Source organism: Solanum dulcamara, chromosome 8, assembly GCF_947179165.1.
Source record: "Solanum dulcamara chromosome 8, daSolDulc1.2, whole genome shotgun sequence".
In the NCBI taxonomy this organism is placed as follows: Eukaryota; Viridiplantae; Streptophyta; class Magnoliopsida; order Solanales; family Solanaceae; genus Solanum; species Solanum dulcamara.
In genome coordinates, this window is record NC_077244.1 from 58,397,645 (window position 1) to 58,419,638 (window position 21,994).

At 36.0% G+C, this 21,994-nt stretch overlaps 1 pseudogene; it reads left to right on the top strand.

Annotated features, from left to right (window-relative positions):
- The first annotated feature begins 383 nt into the window (after nucleotides 1-383).
- On the top strand, nucleotides 384-16,948 carry LOC129899999 (pyridoxal reductase, chloroplastic-like; annotated as a pseudogene).
- Nucleotides 16,949-21,994: the final 5,046 nt, after the last annotated feature.

Consider the following 21,994-nt stretch of genomic DNA (forward strand, 5'->3'; position numbering starts at 1 on the left):
GTCAACTGCAAAGCAAGGCTTATCTGATCATAAAGTTTAGTAGGTGCTGCCCTTCTTTCTTTCCAAGTTATTTTCATTGTTAAAAAGAACCCCCCCCCAACAAAAACCTAAACCCTAAGCCCTAAGCCCCACTTGCGAAAGTGTAGCGTCAAAGAGATATGATGCAGATCTTCGTGAAAACCCTAACAGGGAAGTCCATAACTCTTGAAGTTGAATCCAGCGATACCATGGATAATGTCAAGGCCAAGATTCAGGACAAGGAAGGTATTCACCTGTTAAAAAATCCATTTTTTTTGTTTTAATTTCTTCACATATTTGAGCTTTGGAACTGAAATGGTGAACAAATGAACCGATCTCAACTAGTTAGGACTGTTATCTCTTATATGAATTTATGGGTTCTATATCTAGGTATTCCACCAGACCAGCACCGGCTGATCTTTGCCGGTAAACAGCATGAAGATGGGCGTACACTGGCTGATTATAATATCCAAAAAGGTTTGTGTTGGATGTAAAGTTCACAATATTAACTGTTGTTTTATTGTTTAGTTTGCTTTTTAATGAATTTCTTTTGTATAAAACAGAATCGACACTTCATCTTGTCCTGAGGCTCCGAGGTGGAATTATTGCACCGTCTTTTATAGCCTTGGCCAGGAAATACAACCAAGAGAAGATGATTTGCCGCAAGTAATTTATCCACTTAGCATTTTCCTTTACTTGTTATTTTATCATTTGATGAACTCTACATATCAGAAATTATCATGTGGTTGGTTCTTTGGTCCTTGAGCTTGTGAAACTTTTAAATTATTGTGGAAAGAAGTAATTAAACATCAATTCTTTGAGATGGCCCGTTCAATAGTATTTTTGTGGTAAAATCTGAGTCCCATGTGAATGCAAGATTAGATGGCATTTTCTTGAATGTACTTCATCTCCTTTTGCTAGGCCACCTGAATTTCGGGAAAATAAAGTTTAATTAAGTTGAGTTTACAGGTCAAGATGTGACCTTTGACAGTATCTCCAATGGGGTTTTGGTACTTGGGCATGGGGCAGTCAGCTTCTCTGGGGTTATCAAGATTCTATGGACTCTGAATTTCAGCGAACTTTCAATCTTGCTGTGGAGAATGGCATTAACCTATTTGGTACGGCTGATTCTTATGGGTCTGGAAGGTTAAATGGACAAATTGAGAAACTTCTTGGAAAATTCATTCGTTAGTTTCTAGGTGACATTGCTTTGTTCTTGTTTCTCATTAAAAGTAGTATATTCATGTTTGGAACTATATATGTCATCAGGGAAAAAAACCAATTCTTGATTTTGAACATTTCACGGGCTAATTCATTAGGTAGTTTTGAATAGCCTATCATATACATTTTCTTTTTATAACCGTGTAAGGTCTGCGTATATACTGTCCTCCCTATACCCTACTTGTGGAATTACACTGATATATTGTTGTTTTTGGTGTCTAGGCCTCCTCTAATACTTTTAAGTCGTTCTCTTTAGGAGTAGAATTACATTAATGATTCGGGTGAGCCAAGTCACAGGACACTTACGTTTCATCTTAATTGCTTCACATTAATGGAAAAATAGAGCAGCATTGAACTTAAGTTTAGCTTCCCAACCAAGTCACAGGACACTTACGTTTCATCTTAATTGCTTCACATTGATGAGAAAATAGAGCAGCATTGAACTTAAGTTTAGCTTCCCAACTTTTCATATGCTGTTTTGAAGAATTGTTTGCTACTCTCAGCAATTATGTAAATCTGTAATATTCTTTAAACTTTGAGTTACATAATTGTTGGTGTAATATACACAAATACATAAATTACAGTTGAAAATAAAAATGACAAAAATAAATAAAAAATATATTCAAATTGAGGCGCGAACATCTCAATCTCTTTAAGGAGATTCAAGCCCATTGATGCATACACCGATCCAGCAGTAATACTCTTGACTCGTTCCATCAAGGATACAACAGTCCAACAACGGGGTCAACTCAAACAACACTGTATTAATTGAAGAATACAAAGCTCCACCACAAGAACACCTTCCTTCAACATATAAGTACTCACTTTTGTATAGCGAATTAGTTGAAGAATTAGAATATTTTCTTTGACTCAACTCTCTCTTTCAACTACATACTACAATATTTTTTCACACTTAACATATTTCATCTCCTATCCAACACAAAAGGAGATGCATCATTATTTATAAGTGAAGAAATCCTCCATGTAATCAATGGGTAGAATGAAGAGTAGTAATGTGGGTAGATAAATGTGATAGATGTTACATAAGTTATAAGAAACTAATGATCATATGAGTTACAAGAAACTAGTGACCATGAGAGTTCTTTACCAAACAAAAAAAAAACTAGTGACCATGGGAGTTACCAGAACTAATGATCATATAAGTTACAAGAACTAGTAGTCATCTTCTATCATAATTTATACCCACAAACACATGCATTTAATAATTTATTTTAATAATAAAATGCATATATACCAACGTACCTTCCGTTCTTGGTTGAAATTCTGTCTGAGCATTTGGTGCTCAGTAAGTTTGTTAAGGTAACCAAAATTCTCTTTTGTTTTCTAAGTTTTTGACTTATCATGTTTTCAGGAGACAAGCAAGTAAAGAATGACATTGTGATTGCAACAAAATTTGCAGCATACCCATGGCGCCTAACACCTGGACAATTTGTGAATGCTTGCAAGTATTGCTGCTATAATAGATCTTTGTGGTCAGACCCTTCCCCGGACCCCGCGCATAGCGGTAGCTTTAGTGCACCGGGCTGCCCTTTTTATACTTATAATCTAAATATTAACTCCAGTTTTATGAGGGAAAATACATACATTAGAATTTTCATTTGATTCAAGTTACGTGTTTGCTAGAAGTGCACTAAATGACTCTAGCTACTGTATTATCCAGTACGACAAACTTGTAAGAAAGACATTAGGCTCATAATTTGGTTGGTTGTTCCTTATGAAGCAACAAGATGATTTTATTATATATAACTTTGTGACAGGTCTTCTCTAGAAAGGATGCAAATTGAGCAAATTGGAATTGGACAATTGCACTGGTCAACTGCAAATTATGCACCTCTGCAGGAACGAGCTCTTTAGGATGGTTTAATTGTCATGTATGAGAAGGTTACTAATAACTAAAGTTTTTATTTGGAATCGCGTGCAATTTTTGACCATTTAGTGTGAGGGAGATTAATGTTTTTTGGTGTTATTTTGTGGCTCTTAAAAGAAATTCTGAATCTACTTTCTCTGCTAAGTCTGGTCTTCATTATCACCTATAGATTAAAATACTTACTCGTTCCATATTGTTGCATAGAATCAATTTATTATGTTATCTCGTGCAAGGTTTAGTTCGTGCAGTAGGAGTGAGCAACTACGGACCAAAGCAGCTGCTGAAATACACAAATATCTTGATGACCAAGGAGTTCCTTTCCGTTCAGCCCAGGTGCCGAGTCTTCTTCTAACTTTACTATGTTGTATGCAGTTACCTTTCTTTTTAGAAGCAAATACAATTTTCTTATATGCACAATGCTCAAGTTAGATTACATACAGTGTGGAATGCTCTCTTGTTTAAAAGAGGTAAAAGCCAACAATGTACGACTTCCTCTAAAGAAAATGAAGACAGTCGGCTCTAATAGAACCGACTTACTTAGTACCTGTGCTAGTAGGACGTAGCAGGTGTTAGCAAACTGTATTGTAAACAAATAACAAAAACTTCAAAGTAATAAAAGACAGAATCTGGACTGAAACTGAAAATAATAACAGTATCTGGAAAAATTAATGTCAAAACAAAAATCGAGCCCACTGAATACGCAGTGTGTCCTTAAGGAAATGATTCCCCTCAACGTACCCGAGGTTTTGGAATCTTTCCTCCCAGGATAGAATGATTTACTCACCAAAATAGAGGTACTGCAAATTCTCGTGTCTGCGAACCACTCGAAGGCAGTATATCACACGAGTTTTTAAGAAGTGCAGAAAAAAAGAAGAAGAAGATGTCAATTAGAATTTTTGTTGGAACAATTCTGAGGATTAACATATATATATATATAGCCTGTTTGAAACCTTTTTGAAAAGGTACCTGTTGGGAAAGGTTTGCCTGTTGAGAAAAAGTTTGCAACTTTTCAGACAAGGTTGCAACCTTTCAGAAAGTTCTGTTGGAAAAACGGAGGGAAATGCTTTTTAAAATTAATCCGGGAAAGAAAAAAACGGGCTGGGTCACGGGTCAAGATTTTTAATTAATTAATTAATTAAATAAATAATAATAATTAATTAAAAAATTAAAGAAAATTTGGTTCAAAAAGATTATCAATCAATTGACCAAATCTAAATTCGAAGCCGAAGCCGAAGCCGAAGTCGTAGCCGTAGCCGTAGCTGAAGCCGAGCCGAGCGAGCGACGATGATGACGGCGCGAGGGGAGACCCTTTTCTTGACCCTTTAGCAACATGAAGGAGTGCTTCTACTTTTAAGTAAGAGACTTTTTCTTTCCACCACCTATGTGGGACAAATGCTTATTTCATACAGCAAGAGAGAATAAATTATTTTTCCCTCCACTTCTTTTCCCTCCATTTCTCATTCAATCTATCAATTAACCCAACAATCCCCCACATGAATGAAGAATGGCTACAAGATAAAGGAATGCACGGATAAGTGTGTGATATACAAGCAAAGATTAATTGCATCTGGATAAGTAGGTTTTCCTTTGAACTTTCCATAGTGAACTTATGTAGGATATACTCGATCAATCAGTAGATGTGATATCTTTGAACCGTCGAACTTTGTTGTATAACTAGACAACATAAGTCACACAATTAATCATCAACCATCTATGGTTCTCACGGTTGTGTTCGTTTCAGCCATAAACACCGCCTGGTTTTGTGAATGCATAGAGAATGGGCCTTTACCGTCATTCCCCTTGAAACGGCTTATACTTCACACTCACATAGGTGATTTCTAAACTTGTAGTCCTATAAATACGCTATCTAGTCATTTTCTGCCAGACTTAGATAATCATTAAAAAACTTTAATGCTTTATGAACTCATTAAAAAGCGTTAAGGTTTTTTCCTTATTTCTGAACATTTTCATTATCATAAAAATGGGTTGAGTTATTTTACAATGTTGAACCGTCATTCATAACTTTGTTTGATCTCTTTGAACCTAGTTCTTGGGATCTCCAGTCTACTAGGTAGAGTTACCGCCATGATGACTTGTCCTTAGCCTTAACCCCATTCCCCTCGATGATCTTTCAATAGCCTCTCTAGATAGGCCTTTTTTAGTGGATCCGATACGTTATCTCTTGACTTTATGTAGTCAATAGTGATAACACCACTAGAGAGTAGTTGTCTAACAGTATTGTGTTGCCGTCGAATGTAACGCGATTTTCTATTATACATAACGCTTTCTGCCCTACCTATTGCCGCTTGGATATCACAATGTATACATATAGGCGCCAAAGGTTTGGGCCAAAATGGAATATCTTTCAAGAAATTTCGGAGTCATTCATCTTCTTCACTGGCCTTGTCTAAAGCTATAAATTCAGATTCCATTATAGAACGGGCGATGCATGTCTGTTTTGATGATTTTCATGACACTCCTCCTCCACCAACGGTGAAAACATATCCACCTGTGGATTTAACTTCAGATGATCTGGTGATCCAGTTTACATCACTATATCCCTCAATTACAGCGGGATATTTATTATAATGCAAAGCATAGTTTTGGGTGTGGTTCAAATACCCCAAGACTCATTTCATTGTAATCCAATGAGTTTGAATGGGATTACTCGTGAATCGACTCAGTTTGCTAATAACACATGCTATATCTGGTCATGTACAATTCATAATATACATCAAACTTTCCAAAACTCGTGCGTAGTCTAATTGTGAGTCACTTTCACCTTCATTCTTTTGAAGTGTAAAACTTACATCAATTGGAGTTTTTGCAACATTGAAATTTAAATATTTGAACTTATCAAGTATCTTTTCAATATACTGTGATTGTGATAATGCTAGACCTTGTGGAGTTTTATGGATCCTAATTTCTAAGATCAAATCAACAACTCCTAAATATTTCATGTCAAATTTTCTAGCAAGCATACACTTCGTAGCATTCACATTGGCAATATCTCTACTCATTATCAACATGTCATCAACATATAAACAAACAATGACTTCATGATTTGGAGTATTTTTAATGTAAACACATTTGTCACACTCATTAATCTTAAATCTATTTGTCAACATTGTTTGGTCAAATTTCGTATGCCATTGTTTAGGTGCTTGTTTAAGTCCATAAAGTGCCTTAACAAGTTTGCACACTTTCCTTTCTTTACCAGAAACTACGAAATCCTCAGGTTGTTCCATGTAAATTTCTTTCTCCAATTCTCCATTTAAGAAAGCCATCTTAACATCCATTTGATGAATTTCAAGACCATATATGGCTGCCAGTGCCACTAACACCCGAATAGATGTTATCCTTGTTACTGGCGAATATGTGTCAAAGTAATCAATGCCTTCTTTTTGTCTATATCCTTTGACCACAAGTCTTGCCTTATATTTATCAATAGTGCCATCAGCTTTTATTTTCCTTTTAAAAATCCATTTTGATCCTAAAGGTTTATTTCCAGGAGGAAGATCTACCAATTCCCATGTATGGTTATTCAAAATTGATTGAATCTCACTATTGACTGCCTCTTTCCAAAATGATGAATCAGAAGAAGACATTGCTGCTTTAAATGTTTGAGGCTCATTTTCAAGCAAGAATGTCACAAAATCTGGTCCAAAGGAAGTAGATATCCTTCGACATTTGCTACGCCTTAGATCCTCTTTGGTAGGTTTATTTTCCTTTGGTTCTTCTCGCGGTCGTTTAGATCTTTCACTTGAGGACTCACATTCTGTTTTATACGGATAAATATTTTCAAAGATTCAGCATTATTTAATTCAATTACCGTATTAATATGAATTTTGAGATTGTCCGATTTGTGAATCAAAAATCGACAAGCTTTGCTATTTGTAGCATAGCCAATAAAAACACAATCCACGGTCTTTGGTCTGATTTTTACCCTTTTTGGCAAAGGAACTTGAACTTTTTCTAAATACCCCCACACTTTAAAATATTTCAAGTTGGATTTTCTTCCTTTCCATAGTTCATATGGAATAGATTGTGTTTTGCTGTGGGGTACCCTATTGAGTATTCGATTAGCTGTAAGGATAGCTTCCCCCCACAAGTTCTGTGGTAAACCGGAACTTATTAATAAAGCATTCATCATTTTTTTTTAATGTTTGGTTTTTCCTTTCCGCAATTCCATTTGATTGTGGTGTGTAGGGGGCAGTAGTTTGATGAATAATTTAATTCTAAACATATCTCTATAAAAGGAGATTTGTATTCCCACCCCTATCACTTCTAATCATTTTTATTTTTTTTTTCAATTGATTTTCCACTTCATTCTTGTATTTCTTAAATGCATCAATTGCTTCATTAAGCAATATCGAGTGCAATCATCAATAAAAGTTATAAAATACTTTTTTCCACCACGAGTTGGTGTTGACTTCATATCACAAATATCTGTGTGAATCAATTCTAAGGGACTAAAATTCCTTTTAATAGATTTATAAGGATGCTTAGCATACTTAGATTCAACACATACTTGACATTTTGATTTATTGCACTCAAAGTTAGGAAATACATTTAAGTTAATCAGTTTTCACAAGATTTTATGATTGACATGTCCTAAACGTGAATGCCATAAATTATTTGACTTAAGTAAGTAAGAAGAAGCTTGAACTTTATTACCATCAACAACCATTATATTTAGTTTGAAAAGACCCTCAGTGAGGTAGCTTTTTCCTATATACATTTCATTCTTACTAAAAACTACTTTGTCTGAAACTAGAACATACTTGAATCCATTCTTGATAAGAAGACCGGCAGAAACCAAGTTCTTTTGCATTTCTGGAACATGTTAAACTTTGTTCAGCGTCACCACCTTGACGGATGTCATTTTCAGAAATACTCTACCATATCCTTCAACCTTAGCCGTTGCAGAATTTCCCATATAGATAGTCATATCAGGTGCAACAGGAGAATAAGTAGCAAAGGCTTCACAGACTGCACAAACATGCGACGTAACTCTTGAATCAAGCCACCATTCTTTGGTATTTCCTACCAGGTTGCATTCTGATAGCATTGCACATAGATGCCTTCTTTATTTTCCACCATATTGGCTGTCCCTTTCCCTTGTCCTTTTTCGGAAGACGACAATCTGGGGCTTTGTGGCCAGCTTTCCCACAATTGTAACAATTGCTCTTGAACTTTTTCTTGTTCTGCTCCTTATTCTTTCCAAAAGGTTTCTTCCTTTTCTTATTCTTTGGAGAAGCATCTTCAATGATGTTCGCTCCCATAATCATTGAATTTCCACGCGACTTCTTTTGGATGTTTTGTTATCTTCCTTAATCTTGAGACGAATCACACGATCTTCCAACTTCATTTCCTTGCGTTTGTGATTTAGATAATTTTTGAAATCTCTCCACGAAGGAGGCAACTTTTCTATCTTTGCAGCCACTTGAAATGCTTCATTAACCACCATGCCTTCAGCAATAAGGTCATGAAAAATAAGTTGAAGTTTTTGAACTTGGGTTCCAATGGTTCTGCTATCTATCATTTTATAATCTAGAAACTTGGCAACCACAAATTTTTTCAAGCATGCATCTTCAATCTTATACTTCTTCTCAAGTGCATTCCATAGTTCTTTAGAAGTTTTCATAGTACTGTAGACATTGTACAAATCATCATCCAAAGCACTTAGGATGTAGACCTTACATAGAAAATCCGCCTGTGTCCATGCCTCAATAATCATAAAATTTTCATTGGACGGCATATCAGCAGCAGGCACAAGAGGGTCTTCGTTGGTGAACTTTTGCATACCAAGAGTGGTATGCCAAAAGAACACCCTTTGCTGCCATTTTTTAAAGTTGGCTCCAGAAAATTTCCCTGGTTTTTCCGCCGGTGGCATAGAAGTGCGGCTTGTTGCAGCAACAATCGCTGAAGTAGTAACAGTATCACTTGCCATTTCTTTTCACTGTCAAAAATAGACAAACTGTCTTAATACTTCAGAATATCAGACTTTTTATAACAACAACGATGAGTTTTTATATTCTTCATATCGTTGTACAAGTATGAAATTTAATATTTCAACAAAGTTTTTATACTCTTCAAGTCAGAATATTTATTTCATATGGAGTAGAAAATCACACAGGTTTTAGTCTCCAAATAAGAATACAGTTGTTATATCTCGTATTTTATACGGTTGAATATTTTAAAATAGCCGTGGGAAAGTGAAGGGAATGGCCATCTTCCAAAATTTATTTTAATATACAAGTTGGTTATGAATATTATTTATGAACATTGATAGTGTGGAAATATTGGAAAAGACAAAGGGCAAAAAAGAAAATTCGCAAAGTAGCCTATGGTAATATTGTGGAAGGCTAGGGGTAAAACGGGAATTTCACAAAGTGTTCAAGAAAGTTCTTGAAAGACCAAAGTATTCAAGAAAATTCATGTAGGGGTGTACTCTTTTATGGCCATGTAATGAATATATATGAACCAAAGTATACATGGCAAGACAATTAAGTCATCTTTATTTTTTTTAAAGAAGATTCTAGAAAAAGATGGAGAAGGGGTCATGTGTCTATATTCATATTTGAGGGACTTATTTTCAAATATGGATAAGTGGTGGAAGATATTTATATATATATGTGTGTCTTATGACTCATTAGGGTCATTCTTATCCCAAGAGAATTCTAGAAAATTCAAGAGGAAGAAGAGAAGAGAAACTTGAAGCTAGAGAGAGAGAGAGCTCGGTTTTGGGGGAGAAAAAAGAGGTAAGTCTCCGATTTTGCTTCATGAATTAATTATCTAGGGTGTACCACATTGTTATAAAGGTATTGGTAATATAGATTTATGGTTTGGAGCAGCCCAAAACATTACCAAACAGCCCCAAAATTTTAGTCGCCCTGCGAGAGCTTCCGAGGCAAGTTTTGACAAGTTTCGGACAAGGTAAGAGTTTCTCTTTTGAACTGGAGTTTAGGATGATGTTATGAGGTATATTACATGTATTAAATGATGCTGTAAGTGTAAAAATTTCACAAGGATGCTTGACGTTAAAAATAAGCTAAATTAAAGTCGTAGTAACTAAATCGAAGTTGCGTTGTGTGCTGTCGTTGTGGTGCTGCGGTGCAGATGGTTGGGTTGTGTGTTGCAGGGCTGTAAAGTGTTTTAAAAAGGGTGTGGATGCCGCTGGTTGCAGCCACACGACCCTCTGTTTGGTATGATTAAAGATTTTGCAAAATAAAGATTAAAAACTCTATTTTGGTAACGTAGTTTGGATCTTGTGTTGTGTAATGTTAAAGTGATTTAACTGTAAGTATGCTGCTGGTTGTTGTCATTGGTATGGTTGTCGATATTGTGGCCGATTTGAAATCTCGGAGATGGTGTGTTTATAGGGAAGATGCTGCTGAAATTTCGGCAGGTTATAAATGAATTTGTTGAAGGATTAAGACAAGTATATGGTGATGAATCTAATGACTATGTCAACTCTCTTGAATGTAGACAAACAAGTTGGAGGCATAAGCGTATCTAGTAAGGCGCGGCACAGGTATGTAATGCTTACCCTTTTCTTTCAAGGCATGATTCCGATGTTATGGTTTCATAGGTGCTTCCATATTTTCTTTGTTTTCAAAAGCTAGGTGTCAATGGTCCCAAGGAAATGACTACTTTTTCTATAACCCATCAATGTTTTCCAAAATTTCTGTAGTTCCCCAAAACAAAGGTTTACAGTATTACAAGCTTTTATGACAATAACGATGGATATGTTTTACAACGACATTGATGATGTCGAGGATGAGAATATGTCTATGATGGCTATGATAAGAATGACTTCATGTATGTAAGGTTTACCCCTCTTTATCTTGGCTTGTTTTGACATAAATATATAGAGCTACTCTTTCTTTTGGCATGGGTCTTATGAAACAAGTATATGACATTTTATACAATTTCAAGGAAGTCCTATTCGTAGAGCCACTAGGATGGCCAATTTTCTTGAGTTTCCAAAGGATATTTTCTCGTGCTTAGATACGTGTATATGATTCCAAAAGTTTTATTTTGATATAATCCATGGTAATTTTTGAAAGGTACTTGACATGATCTTGTCTTAATTTTTGAATCATAGCTCATTCCGATTATTCTACACGTCTTGAAAATTGGTCCTATGTGCATATGTATACAATTTGGTGCCTTACGAGATTGTGACCTTATTCTACGTTCTCTTAATATTATCCTTCATTGATAGTCTCATCTTATAATAATTGTTCCTTCAAGGTGAGACAAAGCGACCATGGTTAGTCTATAATACAATCGGAGGTTACCGACCTTCCGTCACTCCGATAGATACATGAATTTTGTTGGGCTCTCTTGCATGCTGTCTATATGTATATGTATATGGATATAGAGGATATAGGGAAGGTTCATATATGGCGCTATAGACGCATTGCCACCTGGTCAGTTGGCGTAATTTTCATCCCGGACGCGGGACATATGTGAGTGATATGACATGTTCTATTTTCTATGTATATGAAAAAGAAATGTTTTTAAAGAAGAGACAAGCATGCATGGCATCCGGCCTAAAAGGCACTCATATGTACAGGTCACTCTCTTATCTCACTATATGTTCTATGATTCTATGATATGGTTGTTCATACCTTATGTTCTTTGTTATGATGATTTTCATGCCTTACATACTCGATACATTACTCGTACTGACCCCCTTTTCTCCGGAGGCTGCGTTTCATGCCGCGCAGGTAGACCCAGACGAGTAGAAGCTATTATAGAAGATGTTGCAGCGGGGTTAGCAACTCCACTTGTTCCTGGAGTGCTGTCGAGTCAAAGTATAGGCACTATGATGTTTCATTCGAAGTTAGAGACTTTGCAGATAGAGTTGTGGGTATAGAGTGTCAACTTTGTAAGCGGCGTCACCAGCCGATATGTTATTATATCGTATATTTTGGGAAAAAAAGATTTGGGAAGCTTAGTTATGTTTTTCATTTTTTATTGATGTAAAAGTCTAAAGAGATTAAGTATGTACTATGAAGCAGCGGGTTCGCTCGGCTCCAAGCATGGGGTCGGGTGCCCATCACACCCTATTAAGATCGGGGTGTGACAACAGTTTAATCAGAAAACAATAATAATAATAATTTCCTTAAGATTGTTAGCAAACTGTATTGTAAACAAATAACAAAAAATTCTGAAAGTAATAAAAGACAGAATCTGACTTAAACTAAAAATAATAACAGTATCTAGAAAAATTAATGTCAAAACAAAAATCGAGCCCACTGAATACACAGTGTGTCCTTAGGGAAATTATTCCCTCAACGTACCCGAGGTTTTGGAATCTTTCCTCCCAGGATAGAATGATTTACTCACCAAAATAGAGGTACTACAAATTCTGGTGTCTGCGAACCACTCGAAGGCAGTATATCACACGAGTTTTTAAGAAGTGTAGAAAAGAAGAAGAAGAAGAAGAAGATGTCAATCAGAATTTTCGTATGGAACAATTCTGAGGATTAACAGATATATATAGCCTGTTTGCAGCCTTTTTGAAAAGGTATCTGTTGGGAAAGGTTCGTCTGTTGAGAAAAGGTTTGCAACTTTTCAGATAAGGTTGCAACCTTTCAGAAAATTCTGTTGGAAAAACGGAGGGAAATCCTTTTTTAAATTAATCCGGGGAAGAAAGAAACGGGCCAGGTCACGGGTCAGGATTTTCAATATGAAGGAGTTCTTCTACTTTTAAGTAGGAGACTTTTTCTTTCCACCACCTATGTGGGACAAATGCTTATTTCATACAGCAAGAGAGAATAAATCATTTTCCCTCCACTTCTTTTCCCTCCATTTCCTATTCAACCTATCAATTAACCCAACAGCAAGTATGTCACGACCCAAATATCGAAGTCATTATGGCACACATCCCAAAACCCAACCTGATGTGTAAACCTAAAAATAAAACTCATACGAGACTCCTAAAGGGAAAATCATGTCATGATTTAAGTGAAACGAAAAACAATGAAGACAATATCCCAAAACCTGGTGTCATAAGTATAAAGATCATCTAATACAAGGTTCGAATCTGAAGATACAACATAAGTCTCTGAATGATACAAAATACTGAAAAATAAAGACAGACTAGTGATGATCCGAATTCTGGGACCTCACCACTAATCTGACAATACACAATCCGCTAGAATATTAACTGCCACATGAGGTACCCCGACTAGTATCTGCATCAAAAAGGGACACAGAAGTAGGGGTGAGTACAATTCACATGTACTCAGTAGGTTTTAGCTGACTGAGTATAAGGAATTAATTAATCCTATGAAATAAACTAAGGAACGCTTCCACCTGCATACAGAAAAGTCCCACTTCGGCATCGGTGCCACCAGTTTATACATATATTGGCCCGAGTAAAGTAAACCCATAATAACAGCTCATAATCACAATTAATCAGATAATTCAAGCAGCACAGATATCAATGCAATGCAATGCAATATGACGATGCAATGATGTGGTGGTACGGTGGAATCAAGACTGTCGCACAGCCTGTCGTATACACCTGCCGAGCTGTGCTACCAAGCAGGACCCATGGGGGTCTTGCAGACCATATACCTCAATCACAATATCTCATTATCCTTGCCACCTCCTCGTGGTCAAGGGATCACAATGCATCCACTACCCTGCCGGAAAACTGCCTCGGTCAGGGACTCAAGATACAAAGGTTAGGATCACAATGCATCCACTACCCTGCCGGAAAACTACCTCGGTCAGGGACTCAAGATACAAAGGTTTAAAGGTGTTTTATTTTCTTTCTCAAAAAGAATTTCCATATTTCTCAACTTCCCATGTTTCATGATATGATGAATGAGGATGAATGCATCAAAACACATATGCATGGAAGTAATAATCAACTCACATGTGGTATAAGGTTCAAAGTTCTCAAAACTTAACCTACACATGATATTCACCCTCAATAAATAGTAACGGGAAGAACACACTTTTATTTAAATATTCACCCCTTTCTCAACAATATTTTAATACTCAAGTATGCTCAAAACCCCCAACTCAATCTCTCAGGCGGCATCACAAGTCAAATAATATACTCAAGCCTCTCTCTTAGGTAAATCACAATTCACATGCTCTCAAAGCAAATAAGATAACAAATAAGGCCCCCACACGGGCTATGTAATACGAATAAACCCCCACACGGCAACACATTAATAAATGAGCCCCCACACGGGCATCACAATATATATAACATTCTCAACTCATACTACAACCCCATCCCAAAGTCTATAACATATGAATGACTAATTACCCCATCTCAATCTCAAAGAAAGATAGCCAAACCTACCTCAATTGCCGAAACCGCACTCGAATACCTCCACCGGACAAGCAACTCTCGAATTCAGTGCCCGGAATGACAACCCACTATCAACAATGAAACATACACGTCACAAGGAGTCCAATGACACCCATATTGATAGGTTTCGGAACCGGGGGTAAAATGGTCCAAAAATGAACTATTTTCGAAAAGGGTCAAATCTGGAAATTTATTGAACAATCCCATTCTATTGGTAATAAGGAACTCATGGTTGATAAACCCATAAAAATAGAGCTCAAAACGAGTTGGAAATCACAATTTTCCTTAAATTCGGATTAGGGAAGAAACAAAGATTTTTGGGGTTTGAAACTAAAATTTAAGAGTTAAAATCGTCAAAAACTTAATGAAAAAGGAAGGTTTTAGGTAAAACATCACTTACCCAACACTTTGCCTCGAAAATCTCTTCTCAAATCACCTCAAGGAGTTCAAGAACTCAAACAAATGATGAAAAATATTGAAATGGGAAGAAAGGGGCATTTTCTGCCCAAAAAGTTACTGTTCACACGTGTTACTGTTCACGCGTGTTTTGTACAAATTTTCGAAAATCACCCTCTAGGTCATTACAAAGTATCCAGTAGATTCGTCGAGATCATGCTAGATAGGTTTGATATCTCTGTTGTCCCAAAAAAAAGAAAAGAGAGTGAGAGAGAGTCGATCACCCCTAACGTTCAAGCATTGATAGTGGTCATCAAATACCATATGACCAGTTTGTACTTAAATTGTTTGGTATCGTTGCTTCCTTTGGTTCCACAATCTTAAGCCAGTGACCTTTCCAACATCAGGTACAATTTTCATTGCTGAGTATGGGTAGTGATCAGATGGAGATCAACAATAAATGTGATTCTCTAGGCATATGGGTCATAGCATACAGTCCTCTGGGTCTTGGTATGCTCACTGGGAAATATACACCCTTTAATCTTCCACCTGGGCCAAGGTACACACTCTCAATTTCTTCCCAAGTTTGAATTTTACTAACTAGTAAATGACCAAGTACAGCTCAAGCTATTATTTGATAACGTAAAACATCACTTGTAGGGGACTACTCTTTAGACAAATTCTGCCTGGATTGGAGCCTCTACTTACCTCACTGGGAGAAATAGCTCAACGATGTTGGAAAACAATACCACAGGTAAACGCTTTTTGAAATTTTAGTGCAATGCTCTTTCCATTTGTGATACAAAAAAATTCTATTCGGCTCTTTTCATACCAACAAGCAGCCACTGCTGGTTCAGTATTCTCATCTAATAGGCTTTTCATATAGTTTGGTGTTTGCAATAACTCAAAGCACTGCAGTGGAGTTATTTTTTACATCTTTGTAGCCACTGTTTCTTGGCTTTTAAGCTTGATGTTAGATCTGCTTGAGAGTATAACATAAAATAATCTCAGCATAAAATCTATATAACTAAGTACAAAATTTGATTATCAATATTTAACAAGGAAAAGTGGAACAAGAATGTATGTTACCAACACCTGGATAAGAACACCTAATATGCAAAAAGTATATGCGAAGTTAACTATTGATTTTGATACTGCAACCCCTGCATAATGATCCTCGTATTATTACTCATTGCATAACAATGCCTGAACTAGTATCCATTATAAGTTATAACTAGTTCATAAACCAAACAATCTATAAAAATGAATACATTGTTAGGTAACATACTTAAGTATACAACATTAATTCATTTTAAATGGTAAAACGGCCTTTCTAGTCACTGCCAGAGCTTTCATAACATACTTAAGTATACAACATTACACTGATGCTTTTATTAGTTTGATTTTCCATAGCAGATGCACTTCTCAATGCTTACTGGAGTTAACTCCACTGCAGTAACCTTTCATCACCTACGTTTGCCTTGTATTGATTCTGCATGAGCATTGTTTCTTGATATTTAAGACTCCATCGTTAGAACTTCCTTTAGCTTGGGTTAGTTGCTTCTCCTAGTAATAGACCTTCAGTAATTTCTAATGTTGACCTTTGCAAAGTGGAGCATGTCTCTATATTGTATTGGATTTGCAATAGAATCTAGTAGGATCTTTCTCAACTAGTTTCTCTTCACTAAAATTTACTCCCCACTACTCTTGACATTTTCATTGCATGTTGGTAGTTATCCCCTTTGCGGGCTATTAACATCAAGTCATGATGCAGGTAGCTATTAACTGGTGTATATGCAAGGCTACGATTCCTATCCCTGGAGTCAAGTCTGTTAAACAAACTGAAGAGAACCTAGGAGCCCTTGTTTGGCAACTCAGTTCTGATGAATTGCTCCAATTAGAATACTCAGCTCTTGATTCTCCACTGAAGATGATCCAAAACGTATTTCAGACAAAGTGATGACTTCTTCACATAATGGATATGTTTAAGGAATATGTACTTGGAGAAGGCAATATTCGAGCTAAAGGATGCCAATGTACACATTTGGATCATTTGCTATTCAGAATAGTGTTCTCTCAAATATCTGCAAGGTAGCTTTGTGCACAGGTGTAATGTATATCCGGTTCACGGAGGTAAAATTTTAGATACTTGTCTCGAGGCAAAGAGAGTAGGATCACAACACACATTCCTCAACTAGTCTAGATATGTCTACTGCTGGTAAGAACAGAAAACATGCCCACCAAAAAACCAACTGCACTTGATCAAAACTTCGTTGAGTTAGATGAAGAAAAAAAAAAACAGCCCATAATCATAACAAACTCAAAACGAGCACTATATTTTTGTAAATGGAATTGCAGTTGAAACAAATGCGCCAAAGTTAAAAAGACAACAATAGATCCACCAAAATATGAGCTAAGTAATAGAACTACAAAATCATGCAATTGCCATAACATCTCGACAGGAAATGCCACTGACTGTCTACATGTTCTTCTTCTTAGCTTCAACTGCAAAGCAAGTAACAAAAGAAACAGTTTAGTGTATGGAGTCAAGTTATACATGAAACAAAATCTTGCAGAAAATTCTTAATAAGTTGCGAGTTACCTGGTTGCTGTGACCGCATTTCTTCTTCCTGCAGTTCACAGCACGAGGATGCAAACAAGCATAGCACCTGCAGAGAAAGCGTGATTATAAACTGGATACATGTGACCCTCAAATGATATAAAAATAACTGAAGTGAAAACTAATGTGTTCAACAGTTTTTTGAGCAAACAACAGACTTTCGGTATACTATTACCATTTCAAAATACGTAAAATGAATAAATACATCAGTACACCATATATATATATATTAACTACATCCTCATGCTAACACGCCCTGTATGGTAAAACTGCAAGATAGTCAAATACTACAAAACGCGTTTTGAACCCGTAGTCAAAAAGGGAACAAAACGCGTAGTAAAAAAGGGAACAAAACGCGTTTTGAACGTGTAATCAAAAAGGGAGGTGCAATACACGGATTTTACGCGTTTCTAGTTTCCTATAAATAAAGGGGCCTCTTGCCCTCATTTAGATTATCCCACAAAAAAAAACATACAATCCAAAGGAGTAAGAACACAAAGAGAGTTATACACCAAGATAAATATTGTAGTCTTGAGTATCCTCTTTAGTGAGTTGTTCCTTTTACAAGAGAGAAGTGTTAATTCTTGTTTTTTCCTTGTATTTGAGAGCAGTATACTCCCATATTATCATTGTAAAATCTTTCTACCCAACAGTTTTTCCCCTCTATCTGTTTGAGGGGTTTCCACGTAAAATTCTCGTGTCCAATTTATTTTCATTATTTATTATCATATCAAACCTTAGTTGTGGTGCTTCCTCCCCTCAATATTGGTATCAGAGCCCTCAGTTATTCTATCTGTTTTATGCGAAGGTACTATCTGTGAATAGTAAATTTTCGTGAATAGTAAAATCTGGTGAAAAGTACTATTCACATGAATAGTAAATTTCAGTGACGGTACAGTTTGTCACGATTGTTCGCAAAAATATTCAAAAATAATCTAGAAGGGTGTGAAACAAATACCAATGTCGAGTACAACAAAGTTTGACATTGAGAAATTCAATGAGACTAATTTCTCATTATGGAAAATGAAAATAAGATCGATATTGAGAAAAGATAATTGCTTAGATGCAATTGAAGGTAAGCCCACATACTTTACTGGTGACAGCAAGTAAAACGACATAGACAGCAACACAGTTACTTAGCTACACTTGGCACTGACTGATCAAGTGTTGTCTAGTATGGCTGAAAAACAAACGGCGAAGGAAATATGGAATACTCTTACGGAATTGTATGAGGTCAAGTCTTTGCATAATAAAATCTTCTTAAAAAGAAGATTGTATACTCTTCGAATGGCAGAGTCCATGTCGGTTACTGAACACATCAATACTTGAATACTCTGTTTTCGCAACTTACAATAATGGGTTGCAAAATAGAGGGGACTGAACGTGCGGAACTTCTACTTCAAAGTCTGCCTGACTCGTATGATCAACTCATCATCAATCTGACAAATAATATAGATAGTCTAGTTTTCGATAAAATTGCAGCCGCTGTCTTAGAAGAAGAAAATCGACGCAAAAATAAGAAAGATAGACAAGCAAGTTCGCAGCAAGCTGAAGCTTAGATGATGGTGAGAGGAAGACCAACGGAACATGTCCCTAGTGGGAGTCACAATCATGGTAGATCTCAATCAAGAATTATGTAGTGAAGCAATATAAAATAATGAAGGCAAAAAATATTTCACTGATGTCTGAATCATGGACACATGAGAATATGACACATGACTTCCTGGAGAGAATGGTTCCATCAATATAATCCTATCTCAAGAGGGTAACACATGGGAGATGATCATACTTTAGATGTTATTGGTCTTGAATCCATCAAAATAAAGATGTATGATGGCACGGTCCGCACCATCCAGGAGGTACGAAATGTAAAAAACTTGAGGAAAAATCTATTGTCTTTGGGATAATTAGATGATAATGGATGTTCATATAAGACTCATGGTGGATTCATGAAATTATCAAAATGAGCGCTTATAGTGATGAAAGCAGAAAAACCTGCTGTAAATCTATATGTGCTTAAAGGTAAAACACACTAAGAAGGAGAAGCATCAACCGCGTTAGCAGGTTCATTTGAAGAATCAACGATGATGTGGCATCATAGAATTGACCATATGTCGGAATGAGGTTTGAAGATTCTTGCTAAGCAAAAGCCTCTTCCAGGGCTCAAAAAGGTTTTACTATCCTTTTGTGAGCATTGTGTTACCAGTAAGCAACATAGACTGAAGTTTAGCAGTTTCTCTGTTAAAAGTAAGGAAATATTAGATCTGGTCCACTCTGATGTCTAGCAAGCACCGGTGGAGTCCCTAGGAGGAGTGAAATATTTCGTGTTATTTATCGACAATTACTCTAGGAGAAGTTGGGTGTATCCAATCAAAAGAAAGACAAATGTTTTTTCAATTTTCAAAGATTTCAAAGCGCGGGTGGAACTTGAATCTGAGAAAAAGATCAAGTGTTTGAGGACAAATAATGGAGGAGAATACAATGGTGATGAATTTGATAACTTTTGTAAACAAGAAGGTATTAAAAGGCAGTTCACGGTGGCATATACTCCACAACAAAATGGAGTAGCAAAGCGGATAAACAGAACCTTATTGGAATGGACAAGAGCTACATTGGCAACTGTGGGGTTAGAAAAACCATTCTGGACAGAAGCAGGCAAAACCGTCTGTTAGGTGATCAATCGGTCACCATCAACCGCAATTGATCTGAAAACGCCAATGGAGATGTGGATAGAAAAACCAGCTGATTATTCTTACTTACATATATTCAAAAGTCCTACTTATGTTATGTACAACACATAAGAAAAATCAATTTTGGATCCGAAATCCAGGGAATGCATTTTCTTAGGGTATGCGGATTGAGTCAAGAGGTATCGCTTGTGGGATCCCACTTGTAACACCTCAAATTTTTTTCTGCTAAGACTCGAACCATTCTTTATGTGTATGTAGGATCGAACTCGGTGACTTTGAGTTATTTTTATGAGTTATGATCAATTCCTAAGTATTTTAAGAGTATTATATGTGGTTTAGGGTCATAAGGGATCTCTAACACCAAGTCGATTCTAAAGAATTTTTATCGGCTAAGTTTTCCAATTAGTCCGTATAAGGGTCAACTTCAAACGACCATATCTCCTAAATTATACCTAATTGGGTAGCCTATCAAATTAAAGGTTTTTGAGTCTTCTTTCCAACACCACCAATTTTGCCTCATTTGGAGTTTGGAGTAAAAAGTTATGACCATTTTACTGGAGACGCTCTATCCTGGCAAAAGTCCATGATGGATCCGCGATGCGGAGAGGACAGGACTCCACTGCCTAAGACGAACGACGCCCCCTTTATTTTTAAGGGTATTTTTGTCCTATAACCCTTTGGGGAGTTATTCTAATATCCCTAAACTTGTAGAAAACAATTTTCCTCATTAAAAACCCTCTCATTCACTTCTAAACATCAACACTCAAGAATTTTCAAGAAAGCATCAAGTTAGGGTTCTTTTTCAAGATTCTTCAACAAGGTAATTCCTTCATAGATTTCAATCTTTCCAAACCAAACTTCTTCATCTATTCATGAATCACTAAGAGAAATCTTAAATTCTAACCACAGGGTTTTCAAGAAAATAAATCCAAGAATTTTAAGAAAGGGTCTCTTGATTGTTCTTCTTCAAGTTAAAATTTTTCATCAAGACTATGGAGCTTTTAAGGTATGTAAGGCTAACCTAAAATATGGATTGAGTTCTTCCATATGCCCCATAGATGTGTTGGATAGAAATTGTGAAAGACTTGAACCCTCCATGAATGTTTTCTTGAATTTTCCTAAAACCCTAGAATATCTTTACATACTATTAATTGATTGATGATTTTCATGACTTGAATAATTTTCTTTCATATTTATTTCACAAACCGTAATTACATATTGACTACAATGATTTTTTGTATATAAATTCATATGTATTGATGGTGTTCTCGAGTTGAGTTTTGTTGAGAGTATGGATTCATGTATTCATTCACATGAACCCAAGATGAGACTTCTTTTTGTTATAATTTGTTTTGAGGTTGAGATTTATAGTTTTTATGTAAATATTGATTTCAAAGGAAGATGATGTATTTTTGTTAGTGAGTGTGAATAAAATTGAATATAGAGATAAATAGGAATTTTGGAGCAAGATGTTTGATGATGACGTGAATGATGATTATCTTTAACATAGGTGGAATGATTGATGAAGAGGTATGTTGATGATGATGTTTGAGATGAAATGGATTTGAGTCTAATGTGACTACATGATGTGTGATTTGCAGAATTTGATTTAATTGGAGTCATATGAGTATAAATGATTGTTTGAGAAGGAGTTTTAAATAAATGATTTGTGAACATTTTTGCATAAACTATTTATACACTATTTTGAGTTTAAAGAATGATTATTTTCATCTTTGATTTAAAAAGAGTTTAAGCATGAGTTGAGTTTGAGAAGTCTCTAAATTATCATTTTTTAACATGAGTATTTTGAGTAT